This window comes from Podarcis tiliguerta (genome assembly GCF_965153285.1).
Source record: "Podarcis tiliguerta genome assembly, chromosome: 14".
NCBI lineage: Eukaryota > Metazoa > Chordata > Lepidosauria > Squamata > Lacertidae > Podarcis > Podarcis tiliguerta.
In genome coordinates this window covers 17973646-17991712 of record NC_139547.1, presented here as the reverse complement: position 1 = coordinate 17991712, position 18067 = coordinate 17973646, and the positions used below count along the sequence as shown (strand labels likewise).

Genomic DNA, 18067 nt, shown 5'->3' with positions numbered 1-18067 from the left:
AGGGGCTAGCTCACAGCCCCCACGAGATTGAGGGAATCCTCGGCCGTGTCATCTCCCTTGCCAGCCAATCGGCTGCCTCGGGAGGCGTGGCCTGCACTATTTAGGGCCGGCGCGGATGAGGATTTTCCTCTTTCATCACTCCAGCTGATCCAGTTTCCCATCCCTCCCACCCTTTAGGTCAGGCTCTCTGACATTGCTATGGACTTTGGTTGGTCGCCGTCAAGGGGCCTGGTAGGAATTTTTCCCAATTGGCAAATTGGCTCCAGCCATTTGGTTTATCGCCTACCTCATGGCAAATCATCACAATTCCGCAGCATTGGCGTTTAGGCATTGGTAAGGGTTTTGTTATGTAGATGAGGGGGAGAGGAAGTGCCGTCGCCTTCCCCCATACCGAAGGGTAGTCCGGTAAAGGATTCTGGAGGGCATTGCCCTGTCTGAAGCCTATGGAGGTGTGGGCCTAAGGCACGCCCCCAAGCGGTGACCCCGGGGGAGCTCCTAGTTGATGTGCATCAGTAGGGTTAACCTACTGGCGGTTAACCCTTCCCGGTCTTCAAGCAAACAGGCTGAAGCCGGATAGTCGATAGGACCAATGCTTAAGCCAATACCGCTCATTCCTGTAACCAATAAAGTTGTGGCCAATTTTCGCCCATTAACCTAAAATGATGTGTCACGTGTCTTTCTTTCCGATGGGGGGAAGCGGGAACTCACCACGCAAAGACTCCCTCTCTGAAACACTGCAGTGCTGCTGCCAATCAGAGTAGACAGTCCTGAGCTTGAGAGGCCATTGACCTGATGGTATAAGGCAGCTTCTTATTTCCCTGTGAATTCATGTGAGTAAGCCCAGATGTAGAGCTATAAGCAGGGACCGTATTACCTCCCCATGCGCTAGTGAAAACAACGTTTTAATCGTGGGGCGAATGAAGCCAAATGTTTTCATTGCAGTCATCTCTGTATTATGAGAGCTCCTGGTGCTGCTGCTGTTGACGGCAAATGATGTTATTCTCCTTTCCATGTTCTGCCCATAAATGCCGTTTGAGAGCATCAGCAGCTTGCCGCTCAGAGCCATAACTGTCTGAGAGCACATGAGCTGAAATGCCCCCTCCAGAACAGCAGATGTTAGCTGACTTCGTCCTTCCAAAGCTTGCCTGCTCAGGCTGTGGAACCCAGCCATAGGAGAGCTGCTGTCGGAAAGTCAATTCCCATCTCCTATATTTGGGAGACAGGGCTGCAGCATAAGCCCACCCTTCCCCATATGTGTCGAATGCAGACTTTCCACAAGCTAGCCCAAAGGACGCATGGGCTAATTTAAATGCAAGCAGTAGGAACACGGGTTTACTGGTGCATCAAGGTGTCAGTCTTTCATTTGCAGCATCTGCATCCTGGAAAGAATTTGGCTTGTGTTTGGCGAGGCAGGGATGCAATGTTAGGAGCTGCAAAGGACATTGGGTAAGGGCCCAAGGGCTTTGGAGTGACATCCTATGGAATGGAATAAAGCAAACTGGAGGTGTGCCTTCCCCTAGGGAGAAATGCTGGCAAACTAAATGTGAGAAGTATACAGAACATCAGGTATACAAATATAGAGAACATTAGATGCAGATTTGGATGTATTCACAACTTACACAATGGAGGCTGGCCCATATGGGTAAATGGGGACACGGCTCCACCTATCTCAGTTCTCCCTCAGCCCACTTTCCTTCTTGCAAACAGCCCAGGGGATGGCACTGCTTTTCAGCTTCCTCCTCCTCAGTCTCCCTTGTTCAACTCAGCAAGGAGGACGGTGACAAAACTAGAGTTAGGCTGTGTTTAAAAATGTAAAGGGACCCCTGACTATTAAGTCCAGTCGTGGCCGACTCTGGGGTTGTGGCGCTCATCTTGCTTTATTGGCCGAGGACCCGGCATACAGCTTCCGTGTCATGTGGCCAGCATGACTAAGCCGCTTCTGGCAAACCAGAGCAGCGCATGGAAACGCCGTTTACCTTCCCGCCAGAGCGGTACCTATTTATCTACTTGCACTTTGGCGTTCTTTTGAACTGCTAGGTTGGCAGGAGCAGGGACTGAGCAATGGGAGCTCACCCCGTCGCGGGGATTCAAACCGCCGACCTTCTGATCGGCAAGTCCTAGGCTCTGTGGTTTAACCCACAGCGCCAGCTGCATGCATGTTATGGAGCAGTTTATTCGATTTTCCTCTCATCTCCCTAACCATTAAATTCCAGAAATATAGCTGAACGTCGGGCGAGTCTACTGCTCATTTCTGGGCAATGTGCAGCATATGCATTTTTGTACAGAGCACTCGAGAACTGCATTACCAAACTCAGAGAAGTGTGGATTTTGAGGGTGGCTGTGTTTCAGTTTTCATGCCGTTTCGGGAAGTGTGGGTTCAGTTGATTTGCCTTCTAAATGCAAACTGGTTTGAATTTCTCCTCCATCCCTAGCTACGGGTCAACCCCTGCTTGCCCCCACACCCGCCCTTGCTACTGAGATACAGAAGTGTTAACAGCAGCTCTTGACTTGCCTTCTCAGAATCCTGTCATGAAATATCGCCATTCAGACTTTCAGGGGTGGGGAGGGGGGTGAGGGAAATAGATGCTCCCTAAGGCATCTGTTGAGATGACAAGATATTAATTTGCCTCAGAAAGGCGATTTGTTATTCATCTCAGATCTGTGGTGTCTCCACAACATGCAAAAAGGTACCGAGAACTGTCAAGCAGACCACACTGGTGACAGCTTAGGGACGAGGGTGCTGGTTCAGCAGCATCAGGGAAGAGGAAGCTTGTGAGTAAACAGCTGGACCTCAAGTTTAGAGGTGGTATGTCCATACATTCATTCGTAGGCACTGAGCTTGGCGGGCAGGGAGGTCACAACCCTTCAATATTTCTGATGAAAGGGCCAGGGCCCACCAAAGATCTGTGTTGGCTGCACTTGCACACCTGTCAGGGACTGGGCAGTGGAGGACACTGGAGAGGGGGGTGATGTCAAGGACTGGGCACAGAAGGAGGAATGGTGGAGACCGCCTCCCCACCCTGACCCTTCCAGGGAGGAGGAAGAGGAAGACAGTATAGATTTACAACAGTGTGTTGCAGGAGGTCACAGCTCAGAGGAAGATGAAGGGGGAAAGTTGGGAGATAATGGGAGAGGAGGAGCAGACAAAGGCGGAACAGCAACTGGCTAACACGTTGTATAATTATCTCTGGCAGCCTGATAAACAGCAAGGACTCTCCGTCAGTTTTATGTAAGTTTATTTACAAGAAAAACACATCCAGAGCATGGCATTCCACATGCTCTCATTAACAGTAGTTGCTCAGTCTGACTCATTGTCCCTCCCCCAACAGGAAGAACGCCAAAATTCCACCTTTCTTCTCCTTCCCTTCTGTTGTTCTCTAAGCTTTTCCTGTCTCCCCAGAAGACACAGCCTCCGACTCTGGCTTCTCTGCTGGTTGCCTGGCAATGCTTTGGCCAACTTCCAACTCTTCCTCTCCTTGGCAGTTGACTGTGTCTTCCCTGGGAAGGAGGAGGGCCGGGCTGTCCTCTCTCAACTCTGACAGACAGCTCTCATCTGCCGTCGCCCCCTTGCTCGCTCAGCTCAATTTCTGAGGCTGACTCTTCCGCTGCGCTCTGGGGGGGGGGGGTGCACGTTCCTGACACCTTGTCATTAGAAAGCATATCAGACCCACCATCTCCCAGAACCCAGAGAGCCTTAAAAGAAGGAGAGCAAAGAACTCGAAGACAGAGGGCACTTAGCAGCACCCATAGAGGAGATGATGATGATGATGATGATGATGATGATGATGATGATGAACAAGGAAGTGGAAGAGACGGGGGTGGAGATTCACTCGGGACAATGCCATTATCCAAGAGGCTGGCTTCTAGAGCCTCTCTCTGTAATGTTTGAAATAAGAAATGACTGTAAGAAACTTTTCCTTGTCTTTATACTTTCCTGGGCAACCAACCAGGAGCTGCTGACAGCATCCTGACAACAGCACAGGGTGTGCTCACGTCATATGCTCAAGCCATGGAACATCCACATGACATGACAGCACTTTCTGCAGCATGTGCAAGTGATGTCAGCACACCGTGGAGCATGCACGCATGGCATGCTGATGTCGTGTGGCCCTGAGCCCCCTCAATCGCAGGGGCAAGGCGGCAGCCCTGCATTCATTTATAGGAAATGTAGGAAATATGTAGCTGTTTCAGAACAGCTGAAGGAAAGACGAGAAGGAAAACTGTGGTTGATATTCATTTATGTATTAATCATCTTCCACCTGAAGGATCTCAAGGCGAACTTGGATCAATACAACAAAATATAGCCAATGAAATCATGTTAGTTTGAAGACATGAAACAGATAATCCTTCAAAGCCCTTTTGAAGGCCATGACTGATGGGGTCAACAATACATCCCCGAGGAGGGAAATACGCCACAAAGAATGCTTAGTTCCCATTAACCAAGTGTGGCCTGCAGTCTAAGTCAGGGGCAAATCCACAATGGTGCAAGCAGACCTTCAAATAAGCAGATTGCTCTAGTTGTCTAAAGGTAAAGGGGCCCCTGACCATTAGGTCCAGTTGTGGCTGATTCTGGGGTTGTGGTACTCATCTCGCTTTATTGGCCGAGGGAGCCGGCATACAACTTCCGGGTCATGTGGCCAGCATGACTAAGCCGCTTCTGGTGAACCAGAGAGGTGCATGGAAACGGCGTTTACCTTCCCACTGGAGCAGTACGTATTTATTTACTTGCACTTTGGCGTGCTTTCGAACTGCTAGGTTGGCAGGAGCAGGGACCGAGCAACAGGAACTCACCCCGTCACAGGGATTCAAACCGCCGACCTTCTGATTGGCAAGTCCTAGGCTCTGTGGTTTAACCCACAGCACCACCCACGTCTACCTGGGTATTTAAAACAATCTCATTCTTCCCTGGGCAGAAGCCATTTTGTTATAGATCAAGAGACTCCAGGACATTTTGCCACCTGAAGTGAAGGGAAAGTGCTTCATTCTACAGTCATACCTTGGTTCTGGAATGCCTTGCAACTTAAAACGTTTAGGCTCCCAAACAATGAAAACCCGGAAGTGAGTGTTCTGGTTTGCAAACGTTTTTTGGAAGCCAAATGTCCGACGTGACTTCTGCAGCTTCCAATTGAGTGCAGGAAGCTCCTGTAGCCAATCGAAAGTGGCGCCTTGGTTTTTGAATGTTTTCAGAAGTCGAATGAACTTCTGGAACGATTCCATCCAAGAACCAAGGTACAGAATCTGACAGAACTGGCAGTTGAATTTTATTTCCAACGGTGCTTTTATTCTATAAAAAATTAATAATAATGTTTAGGGGTACTCTCATTTTTCCTCCTCATATTGAAATACTGCCCCTCAATGAGGCCAAACTTAGATTCACAAAATGTTTAGGGGTATGCGCACCCCTGTGTCCCCCCAGGAAAAAAGCACTGACTTCAAACAATGGTGGTGGAACAACAATCCTGAGGGCAGGAGGCTAGTTTGGAGGTTCAGGGCAAGCAAAATAATCAAGGGGATAAATTATTTCTCACATGTATACTAATATTGATTCTATTACTCTATCCAAGAGTAATAGAATCAATATTCTATATTACTCTATATTGGATGGGCTGAAATTATTGACATCTGAGAATATGGACAGTGTACTTGATTCTTTTCGTATGCATGCTAGCATCCTGCTTTTCATGGCTGCTTCCAGTAAGATAGGAGAAAATGAGGAATTTTTTAAAAAAGATAATCCACATCTCATTGAGAGATTATACAGTTCCATCTGCTCCTGAAGGACATAATGACAATGTCTTTTGCGGGGAGAGGAGATGGCTTCCATGTTCACTTAGATCTTGGTAATTATATGTCAGTGCCCAATTTTCCATGTTTTGGCTAAAGTAGTTGACCAGGCATTGGCTATGGAGGTCATTAGCAGCCAAAAGTCCAACTTTCACAGGAAGCATTTGAGATCTGTGTTTCTCAAAGAGGCAGTTGGAGGATGGATGGCGGCTAACAGATTGAGGTTGAATCCTGACAAGACAGAAGTACTGCTTTTTCGGGACAGGAAGCGGGCAGGTGTGGAGGACTCCCTAGTCCTGAATGGGTTAACTGTGCTCCTGAAGGACCAGGTGCGCAGCCTGGGAGTCATTCTGGATTCACAGCTGTCTATGGAGGCGCAGGTCAATTCTGTGTCCAAGGCAGCTGTTTATCAGCTCCATCTGGTACACAGGCTGAGACCCTATCTGCCCATGGACTGTCTTGCCAGAGTGGTGCATGCTCTAGTTATCTCTCGCGTGGACTACTGCAATGCACTACTGCAATGTGGGGCTACCTTTGAAGGTGACCCGGAAACCACAACTAATCCAGAATGTGGCAGCTAGACTGGTGACTGGGAGTGGCCGCCGAGACTACATAACACCGGTCTTGAAAGACCTACACTGGCTCCCAGTACGTTTCCGAGCACAATTCAAAGTGTTGGTGCTGACCTTTAAAGCCCTAAACGGCCTCGGTCCAGTATACCTGAAGGAGCGCCTCCACCCCCATCGTTCTGCCCAGACACTGAGGTCCAGCGTCGAGGGCCTTCTGGTGGTTCCCTCACTGCAAGAAGCCAAGTTGCAGGGAACCAAGCAGAGGGCCTTCTTGGTAGTGGCACCTGCCCTGTGGAATGCCCTCCCACCAGATGTCAAAGAGAAAAACAACTACCAGACTTTTAGAAGACATCTGAAGGCAGCCCTGTTTAGGGAAGCTTTCAATGTTTATTTTTTTATTATTATTATTAAATAATATTTTATTAGTTTTACAATCAATAAACACACAATACAAATAGACAAATACAAAAAGAAAGACAAAAGCAATACATACAAACAATACAACAACAAATATGTAAAAGAAAATATAGAGGGGAAAATAAAGAAAAAGTTAAAATCAATCATTGTGTCCTTGCATTTTTTAACATTAACCTGGGTCTGCGACTTCCCCAATCCTTCCCACTCTGTATTCCAGATCTTATATTCTGACAGTAAATTCCTTCCCTCTGGCTTATCTTGATTTTAACATAATCTTAGTGTCTTAATATAATTCATTTCCATATATCTTAAAACATTAATCTTTCTTAATCCTTAAATTTTTATGCTAATAATCTTTTAGGTTCAATCTGGTGTCATCAAACATTCATTATCTTATAGTGTTTCTGTAAATAGTCTTTGAACTTCCTCCAGTCTTCCTTCACCGTCTCTTCTCCCTGGTCTCTGGGAAGCTTTTAATGTTTAATAGACTATTGTATTTTAATATTATGTAGGAAGCTGCCCAGAGTGGCTGGAGAAACCCAGCCAGATGGGCGGGGTATAAATAAATTATTATTATTATTATTATTATTATTATTATTATTATTATTATTATTATTATTATTATTATTTCAGATGTAGCTCCCTTTTGAACCTTTCGATAGCACACTGTGAGAGGTCAGGCAGGTCCGCTATTCAAAGTTAGTGGAGAAAAGGGGGTTAGTCTACATCCCATTCCATCCTGGTATCGTTCAGGTGCCCTTGCGTGAATGTTAAGCTTCAATTTCCTGCATGATTGGAAAGCAAAGCTCAGCTTCATTTATCTAAATTAGTGCTGAAACAATAAGAATGAGAGAGAAAGAGGAGGCAAAGATTTGGAATTCAATTAATTTGCCACCTTTTGAAAACATCAGTTTTGAATGATAATTCCAAAGGCAAGACGTTCAGAGCACACCTTGGCCAAGGTAGATTTTGCAAATTCATGTCCGGCACATTCTGTGGCAAAACGACCTTCATGTTCCCTTCCAAATGAAATATACATGTTTTTTGCATGCAACTTCAAAATTTCTGGAATGCCTTCCCTAGTGAGGTGCAGCTGCCCCTCTTATTATTAACTTTCAGGGAGAATTTAAAATTGTAAATTTTTTTGTTAGTTTGTTTACTGACTTACATTCCAACTTTCCTCCCGCTCACAAAAATTAAAACAAACATTCCTGTCTACCCATACGTTTCAAATGTGTGTTTTTAATTGTATTGCTTTAACATTTTTGTATCTGCCATCCTAAGTACCTAATAACAATAACAATTTATTATTTATATCCCGCCCATCTGGCTGCGTTTCCCCAGCTACTCTGGGCCGCTTCCAACAAAATATTATAAATACAATAAAACATCAAACATTAAAAACCTTTGAGAGGAAGAGCGGGATAGGGGTAGTATTCCATACCAGTCCTACTCAGAGTAGACCCATTGAAGTTAATTGACACCACTAACAGGTTCAACAGTGCTTAGTTGAATACAACCATATACATGTAAATCATACTAATATACATATTTTTGAAAAGCAACCTTCCCTACTTTAATATGACACATTTTCATATGCCGTATACGTATTTATGCACACTGAACTTGGAGAAGTGTCTTGCAAAATTCCGAGACGCACAGGTTTCAACGGATGGCTCTGTTTCGGTCCACATATGATTTCGGGAGCTGAGAATTAGGAAGGTTCGCCTTTTGCTGCCAACTGAATCAAATCCCTGCCTCTTCCCTGGCATGAACAGCCCTGAGCCTGTGCCCTTGCCAGTGTGGCAGGAAATGAAAGCGACTAGCTCTCATCAAGAGAGGGAGATATCCACAGTCCACATCTCACGCAAGCCTCTTTATCTCCAACCTCTGCTATTTGCGCAAGAGACGAAGACAACAACCGCAGTGGCGTGTGGCACACGGAAGGCTGATTGGCATCTGCTGGCAGGAGGATAAGAGCTAATTCAGTGCCTTCCCATTGCTTTTGGCTTTTGATGCAGCACCAGTTCCCCCCCTCCCGGAAAAGGGAGGAGTGCATCACGTCAGATATAATTATGAGACAATAGCAGTTTATTAGTTCCAGGATCTAATTTGAAAACCTGCCCTGCCTACAAATCCATATATATATATATATATATATATGCAGGTTTTGGTGTCCTCGGGTGTCTTCCCGTGTAAAAGTTGGGGTGTCTAGGCGACGTTTCGACGAGGTCTCACTCGTCATCTTCAGGCTGGTGCTTTCGGCTTCTTGTTACTGGAACAGAGCAGGATCTCAGTGTTTGAGTTCCTATAAATACTGTTGAGGAGGTGTGGTGTATAGCCTCCAATGTTCTGGGCAGAGAGGAGGTTCTCAGGCTGGTGTGCCTTTTCTTCTTTTGTTCCTTAATTACTTGAGGGATATCTTGAGTGATTTCTTGAGTGATTTCCTGAATCCCACTTAGGTGGGTCATTAGGTGTGGATTAGTTGCTAAAGCCTTCGTGTCTTGAACTCTTGAACTTTGTGAAGAGTTTTTCTGAGAAGATGGCTGTACTGCACTTGGTTGTGCTCTGGCTTGGCTTCGTGTATAGGGGCGAGCTGTGGTTTTGTGGCCTGTGCCAGCCAGATCTGTGTAGGGATTGCAGGGGGGTGCAGCATCCGGAGGTGCCACCCTGGTTTGGCTACTGGATGGTGTCTGTAATTTATCTGTGGAGAGGGTCTGGGTTTGGGTCTGGTGTGGTTGATTGGTGATGGCGTTCTGTGTGCCTCTGGATCTGGTGTCAGATTTTGTGGGGAGGGCTAATTTCCAGATGTCTGGCAAGCGGGATGTGTCGTCACGCTTGTTCATGTTGTGAGGGTGTTTCTCTATCTCGATGGCTTCCATGATTATTCTCTTGTGGTGATGTTCCATGTTAAAGAGCAATTTGGAATCTGCAAAATTAATTTCGTGTCCTGTTTCTTTCATGTGTTGGAAAAGAGAGGAAGTTTTTTCTTCTTTTTTGACGGCATTCTTGTGTTCTGCGATCCGTGCATTTATTCGTCTGTTTGTTTGTCCAATGTACGTGGCTGGGCAGACTTTGCAGGGTATTTCATAGACCCCTTGGTTTTCCAACTGAATTTTATCCTTGGGGTTTCTGAGGATATTGGCTATTTTTTGGTTGGTGCAAAAGGCTGTTTTGATATTGTGTTTATGGAGGATTTTGCTAATTTTATCTGTAGTGCCCTTGATATAAGGAAGGAGGGCTATGCCATTGTTTTCTTCTGTGTCTTGGTTTTTGGGGGGTGTTTCTTTTTGGATTAGCTTCGTAACCCTGTTTTGCTGGTATCCATTGGCAATTAACACATTTGAGAGATTCTGTAACTCAGTTGTCAAGTGGTCTTCGTCAGCCAGGCGTTTGGTTCTGGAGATGAGAGTCTTGGCTACGGAGTTTATTTGTGCAGGGTGGTGGTGTGATTGTGCATGTAAGTAGCGGTTGGTGTGTGTTTTTTTCCGGTAGATAGTGTGTCCTAGGGAGCCATCAGGTTTTTTGTAGATTAGGACGTCAAGGAAGGGAAGTTGGTTGTTGGTTTCTATTTCCATAGTGAATTGTATTTTGGGGTGTAGGCTGTTGAGATGTGTGAGGAAGCTATCCAGTTTTTCCTTCCCGTGTGGCCAAATTACAAAGGTGTCGTCAACATATCTGAGCCAAAGTTTGGGTTTGTGTTCTGACTTGTCTAAAGCATTGGTTTCAAAGTGTTCCATGTACAGGTTAGCGATGACCGGTGAGAGGGGTGATCCCATAGGTGCTCCTTCTATCTGTTTGTATCTTTGTCCATTGTGGATGAAGTACGTGTTGGTTAGGCAGTGGTTGGTCAGGTCCAAGATGTATTCGGGGGGATTGTATTTGTTTTGAATGGCTGTCAAGGCTTCCACAGATAAATTACAGACACCATCCAGTAGCCAAACCAGGGTGGCACCTCCGGATGCTGCACCCCCCTGCAATCCCTACACAGATCTGGCTGGCACAGGCCACAAAACCACAGCTCGCCCCTATACACGAAGCCAAGCCAGAGCACAACCAAGTGCAGTACAGCCATCTTCTCAGAAAAACTCTTCACAAAGTTCAAGAGTTCAAGACACGAAGGCTTTAGCAACTAATCCACACCTAATGACCCACCTAAGTGGGATTCAGGAAATCACTCAAGAAATCACTCAAGATATCCCTCAAGTAATTAAGGAACAAAAGAAGAAAAGGCACACCAGCCTGAGAACCTCCTCTCTGCCCAGAACATTGGAGGCTATACACCACACCTCCTCAACAGTATTTATAGGAACTCAAACACTGAGATCCTGCTCTGTTCCAGTAACAAGAAGCCGAAAGCACCAGCCTGAAGATGACGAGTGAGACCTCGTCGAAACGTCGCCTAGACACCCCAACTTTTACACGGGAAGACACCCGAGGACACCAAAACCTGCATTCCTGTACCCGTGAAAATCTACGAAAGCAAATATATATATATATATATATATTCATTTAGGAAGCACGTCAGCTCTTCAAAGCAAGCAATAAAAATAAGGCTGCAGAATGGATCGTTTCGACTTGGGCTAAGGCCAAAGGGGTCGCTGTGCCAAATTGACAGCTCTCCCCTCGTCGTTTTGATGCGTCCTGTGTCTGCTCTTGTTGGGCATATAGTTCTCCATTTCGATCCGCCAACACTATCACATATTTCTGTGTAGGCTGTGTGTATTTCTGCAGGCATTGGTGGCACTGTGGTCTAAACCACCGAGCCTCTTGGGCCTGTCGATCAGAAGGTCGGCGGTTTGAATCCTCACGACGGAGTGAGCTCCCGTTGCTCTGTCCCAGCTTCTGCCAACCTAGCAATTCGAAAGCACACCAGTGCAAGTAGATAAATAGGTAAACGGTGTTTCCGTGCACTCTGGTTTCCATCACGGTGCTCCATTGCGTCAAAAGTGGTTTGGCCATGCTGCCCACATGACCCGGAAAGCTGTCTGTGGACAAACGCCGGCTCCCTTGGCCTGAAAGTGAGATGAGCACAGCAACCCCATATTTCTGCAGGGTATATCCTGCATCCAAAAAGGTTGGTCTGCATGGTCCGTAAAAGCCTGGGGCACTGCCTTCATCAGAAAACGCTAGTTGAGGAGGCAAGGATGACAGGGGTGATTTTATAGGTCTCTGTACTGGGGCACTGGATTTTGGAAAAATTGGTTAGAGTGTGGAACTAGCACCTGGGAGCCCGGAGTTCAAATCCTCCCTCAGCCACGGAGCTCAATGAGTGAACTTGAGCCAGTTGCTACCTAACCTACCTTATAGGGTTGTGCTGAGGATAGAACAGAGACAATGGTGTGCGGACAGTGTATTGGGGGACTAGGATAGTCCCGTAAATGTTCCCCTGGTACCTTCTTCCCAAAGCCCGGGAAGCTTCTGTCCGATTTAGGGAGCGGAGTGTGATGCTCACGCATGCAACTTTGGGACGGTGTGACATCACATGCGCAGCATCCCCCAACACACCAACACACACAATCGAGCTAGAAAGCTCACCAGCCTCTGGACCTAACTGTTCCCCTATGAAAGATTTCACCGCATGCCACTGAACGGAGAGGTGGAGAATGATGCACACCACCTTGAACTCTTGGGAGAAAAAGTAGGGTCAAAATGGAAAATAAAATAAAATGATGGGGGGGGTGTTTCACCATGAATGGGGAACGTGGCAACTGTTAAAATGGCGTTGAAAGCGGCAAAGAGGGCACTAAGTGCAGCTATTGCAGAATTCAGCAGCCAGGTTGCTCACGGTTTGAGCTGGTCCTGGTCCAACTGCACTGGCTACTAATTCGTTTCCGGGCCCAATTCAAAGTGCTGGTTTTGACCTATAAAGCCTTAAACGGCTCAGGACCGCAATACCTCACAGACCGCCTCTTCGCATATGACCCTACCCGGACCCTGAGATCATCTTCTGAGACCCTCCTTTGTGTACCTCCTCCTCCATGTGAGATCCGGAGGGTGGCAACACGAGAACAGGCCTTCTCTGCCATGGCTCCCCATCTTTGGAATGCTTTCCCCATGGAAGTTCTCCAGGCACCTACATTATATACCTTTAGGCGCCAGGCAAAAACATTCCTTTTCAACCAGTTCTTGGCTTGATCTGATTTACATCCTATGCCCTTTTAAAATTGTTAAGTTGTGGGTGAACATATCAGACGACACAGCAATTCTTCAGACAGCTCTTGCTTATTCACAGGCCAGGCCAGAACTGAACAGAAGGGTTCAGCCAACCTGCTGATATAGAGCTCAACTACAAAGCAACAGTAACAACTTTCTGTAACTATCCAATCCCTGAACGTCACTTTCAATTCCTTATTTGCATATGCGGACCTGTGTGAAAACTATCTACAGTATCCCCCTGCTGGCCCAGGGTGAGAACTTCAGTACATAACAAAAATGTGTGTTTGTTTTGTGGGGTGCTATTAGGTTGTTGTTGTTGTTTTTATTATGTATTTTGTTGTTTTATATCTTGATTTTATTCTGTGAGCCGCCATGAGACCCCTAGGTATATGGCAGTATATAAATTCAATAAATAAATGAAAAAAAAAGTGGTGGCGGTGGCACTGTTATGGCAGCGGTGACAGGAAAAAGCTGTAGCTTCCTTCAGTAATGGAAGTGTTGGGGAGCTGATGGAGGCACTATTTCAAGGCTCCCCTGAAGTCTAGTGCAGACCCTTCCATCTATGAAGAAGAGCACATCACCCGTCTAGGCCATTGGTCACCTTCTTGAAGTGCTCTTACCATCAAAATGCGTCCCCTAATTTGAGATATAAACACTGGTCCCCAGGACTTAGGTCCTGGACCACTTTGAAATAATAAAGTCTGGGCAAAGTTGATGGTGCAGCAATATTTTATTGAAAATAAACACTTGCAAGTGGGTGACCTGAAAAGGCAGGCACACACTTTCTTATCAAAAACATAAATATATAAACCATTTCCCCAAGCGCAAGTCCCTCCTTTGCCACCCACTAGGAAGGGGCGTTCAAAGTTCACACCTATCGCGTCCGCCTTTTGCAATGTAAAATCCAACCCCCACTCCCTCTTTCACCCCCCAAAGCCCCTAATTTGGTAATTTTTTCCCCGTTCCCCAAAGCCTCTGTTCCCTTACATACTGTTTTAGCAATAAGGCTAGGTTCCTTTATGTTACCAAAGTGTACAACACCTGTTTCAGCTACCTGTTTTGCAAAAGGCCCCTAACTGCGGTTGCTAAAGATACTCTCTTTCTTCAGAAACTGCAACAACTTATCTTTCTCAAAAAGTCCGCAGCCTCATGATTTCTAAAGAAACAACACCCTATAGAACATTTGACCACAGCTAATTTGAAATATGCTAGCAACAGCCACCCACACCCTGGCTGCAATATTCCTATAGCCCTATGATTTTTATGATTAATAAAAACAGTTTCTGCTTCTGCAGGAGCAAACTGAAAAGACAACATATACATTTCTCACACCTAACATCAATGCTCAACCAGAGAGCCAGCGTGGTTTGGTGTTTCAAGTCCCAGACTAGGCCCTAGGAGACCAGGGTTCAAATTCCCACTTGGCTGTGAAGTTTACAGGGCCAGTTTGGACCCATCACTGCCTCTCAGTCTAATCTACCTTACATCATTGTTGTGAGGAAGGCAGTGGCGTAGCGTGGGTTGTCAGCACCCGGGGCAAGGCAAGTAATTTGCGCCCCCCCCCCACTGCACTGTCCCTCCCCCAGATAGTCCCTCGCTCTCTCTCTCCGCACCGAACTGCACTCCTGGCACCCTCCCCTCCACAGTGGGCGGCGACCCGGCGGCTCGGATCGGATTCGCACAGCCAGCACTGCAGTGAGAGAGAGTGAGTGAGCCAGGTAGGGGCAGAGAGCTGTGAGTGCGAGCGCGCGCCCCCCCAGATGTTGCGCCCGGTGCGGCCGGCCCCCCCTGCACCCCCCATGCTACGCCACTGGAGGAAGGGGATAACCATGTAAACGACCTTGAGCAAATCGGAGAAAGGTAGGATTTAAATGTAACAGGTAAATAAATAAACCAAAATCCACCATCCCCTTAGATCTAGTCCAGAAGAGAACAAGTCTTCAGTTCTCTTCTGTGTGGTAGCCCTTTGGGTCTTTGCCATCATGTCTCCCCTACGGCTTCCCTTCTCTGGTAATTTGTCCAGCAGAAAACTGTAGGTGTTGTTAAGCCAACCTTCAAAAAGCCCTTCTTTAATACTGTAAACAGCAGATTATACAACTGTTTAACCCCAGGCTGCTGCCTGGGTTCTTTAAGAACTGATCTATAATACACAAAGCACCGAGGAAGCGTGTCAATGTTTTCTGCATAAATGATGTGTCAAAAAGGCTTCAGAGACTGAATCAAGAAGTCTGGAACTAATGAAGGTCCCTTAAGAAAACAGGGGTGTTTGTAGAATTCCTTAGCTAAGGCACTTTGACTGCTCCCCACCCCCCCTTAATCATCAAGAGATAACTCAAATAGCAGCAGGTACACAATATCTCTAGTAAAAGGGCATCAGCAACACGCTGAACTTCAAAAGAGTTCAACGCTATTAAAATATGTTTATGTGTGCTTTGATAAGGAAAGTAGGGCAATACCCTAAGAGCATAACTGGGAGATGTACAATCCGTCTGAAAGCGTGTCTCCTTTTTTATTTATTTCAGTAGCACTACTTAATAAAAGACTACAGTGTTGTTTACCTTTTGTTTGTTTGCCCCTAAGCAACTTTCAGAAGTGCTGCCGGCTAAAATCAGAATCAATTTCTGCACAAGAATGAACACAAGGACATCAGGAGAACCCTGCTGGATCAGATCTAAGATGCATCCAGTCTACTTTTATGTTCCCAGCATTGGTGATGAAGCCGTAGCTCAGTGGTAGAGCATCTGCTTTGAATGCACGAGGTCGCAGGTTCGATCCCCGGTGTCTCCAAATGGGGATGGGAGAGAACCCTGTTTGAAATCCTGGGAAATCGCTGGCAGCAGTATCACAGCAAATTTGGAAGTGCAGAGTTCCTCCATAACCACATCCTCTCACAGCCCCCTTCTAAGATTTACAATCTTATGTTTACACAATAATTATCGGTAGGGATGCATCACAATGATCAATGCAGCTCTCCATGTGCTGTGCTTCAACTAGAGCTATTATTTTCTGTGCTCGTACATGGGCAAATGATTTGGAGTGCTCCGATATCTTATTTCCAAGTGGCTCAAGTTGTGCTTTCCTTGCAGTTCTATTGTACATAGCAGAATGTGCACCCTGTTCTCTTGAAACTGAAGCACCTTGTGTTCTCAGTGTTCATGAATGCTTAGCTTTAGAGTGTGCCAAACAGCTCCTCATCACTCTTCTTCCCTCACACCTACTCCAGAGCGAGCCTAGGAGCTAATCCTCCATGGCTGACTCACCTGCTTTCACTATTCTTATTCTTATTCTTAATACCACCCTATACCTGCAGGTTCTTGGGAGAAAAGCAATGACAAACCTAGACAGCATCTTAAAAAGCAGAGACATTACCTTGCCAACAAAGGTCCGTATAGTTAAAGCTATGGTTTTCCCAGTAGTGAGGTATGGAAGTGAGAGTTGGACCATAAAGAAGGGTGATCGCCGAAGAATTGATGCTTTTGAATTATGGAGGAGGAGGAGACTCTTGAGAGTCCCATGGACTGCAAGAAGATCAAACCTATCCATTCTGAAGGAAATCAGCCCTGAGTGCTCACTGGAAGGACAGATCCTGAAGCTGAGGCTCCAATTCTTTGGCCACCTCGTGAGAAGAGAAGACTCCCTGGAAAAGACCCTGATGTTGGGAAAGATGGAGGGCACAAGGAGAAGGGGATGACAGAGGACGAGATGGTTAGACAGTGTTCTCGAAGCCACAAACATGAGTTTGACCAAACTGCAGGAGGCAGTGGAAGACAGGAGTGCCTGGCGTGCTCTGGTCCGTGGGGTCACGAAGAGTCGGACACGACTAAACGACTAAACAACAACAACAACATACCTGTAGGTCTCAGGGTGGTTCACAAGACTCTTATTGGCTCCAATCAGCAGAAAGGGTGGAAAGACATATTTGGGGCTAAGAAGTTCCCCATGGTTGCTGATCGGACGGCTCTAGGGTGCTGAAGACAGGGACCCTGCTGAAACCCTGCTGCAGAAATAGTAAAGGGTCTTTGACCTCTGCAACCCCGGGCCACTACAGCTCTGGTTGCTGCTAGTCAGTGTAGACAGTATTAAGCTACATAGGCCAATGGTCTAAGGCAACTTCCATTTTCTTTTGGCATTTTGATGCTCCCACAGTGGCTAACCAAATGCCTATGGAAAGCCCAGACACCTAAATTTATTCCAGGGGACAGGCAGGACAATAATTTTGTCAGCCTGGCCATTTTGGGTGGCTTGCAATGTGCAGAGTATTTTTTTTCCAGATTTTTAATTCAGTTGGAATAGTTTTGACCCCTATTGCAATCTGATCCCTGTGCTTGCCTATTTCTTCCCAGGTTGTAGGTGCAATAATATGTAGGATAAGAAGGCAATGAGCCATAAGAAGATGCATGCTGGATCTCTGACCACATTTTGTTTTTTTGGTTCCCCCCCCCCCTCTTTTTTCTCTGACCAAATGTTCATCTGGACCAGCACCCCGTTTCCCACAGCAGACAAGCAGAGATTTCTGGTTAGCCTACAAGCTTGGCAGGAAGACAATAGCTTTTCTTGGCTTTTGACCCCCTCTCACAGCAGTATCTGAATGTGGAGGTTCTGTTTGGCTAACATGGAAGAAACAATTTGTCTCTGTGCATTATTTCAATGTAAGTCTGGCTCCTGGTTCCCAGCTCCTTCCTCACACCAGGCTTTTGTTCACAGCACAGGCCTCATCCCAAGGACACCACAAAGAAATAATAATAATAATAATAATAATAATAATAATAATAATAATAATAATAATAATAATTTATTATTTGTACCCCACCCATCTGGCTGGGTTTCCCCAGCCACACTGGGCGGCTTCCAGCAAAGTTTAAAAATACATTAAAACACCAGTCAATAAAAACTTCCCTAAAGAGGGCTGTCTTCAGATGTTTTCTAAAAGTCAGGTAGTTGTTTATTTCCTTGACATCTGATGAGAGGTTGTTCTACAGGGCGGGTGCCACTACCGAGAAGGCCCTCTGCCTGGTTCCCTGTAACTTGGCTTCTCGCAGTGAGGGAACTGCCAGAAGGCCCTCGGAGCTGGACCTCAGTGTCCGGGCAGAACAATGGGGGTGGAGGCGCTCCTTCAGGTATGTGATGAATACTAGGGA

At 46.3% G+C, this 18067-nt stretch overlaps 1 protein-coding gene across 1 annotated transcript in view; it reads right to left on the bottom strand.

Annotated features, from left to right (window-relative positions):
• Positions 1 to 391: 391 nt before the first annotated feature.
• The window catches only part of MTHFS (methenyltetrahydrofolate synthetase), an 83755-nt gene continuing 66079 nt past the window's right edge, over positions 392 to 18067 (bottom strand). The window contains exon 4 of the transcript XR_014504604.1: positions 392 to 718. The gene's annotated coding sequence lies outside the window, so the exon portion shown is untranslated. The remainder of the gene's footprint in view (positions 719 to 18067) is intronic.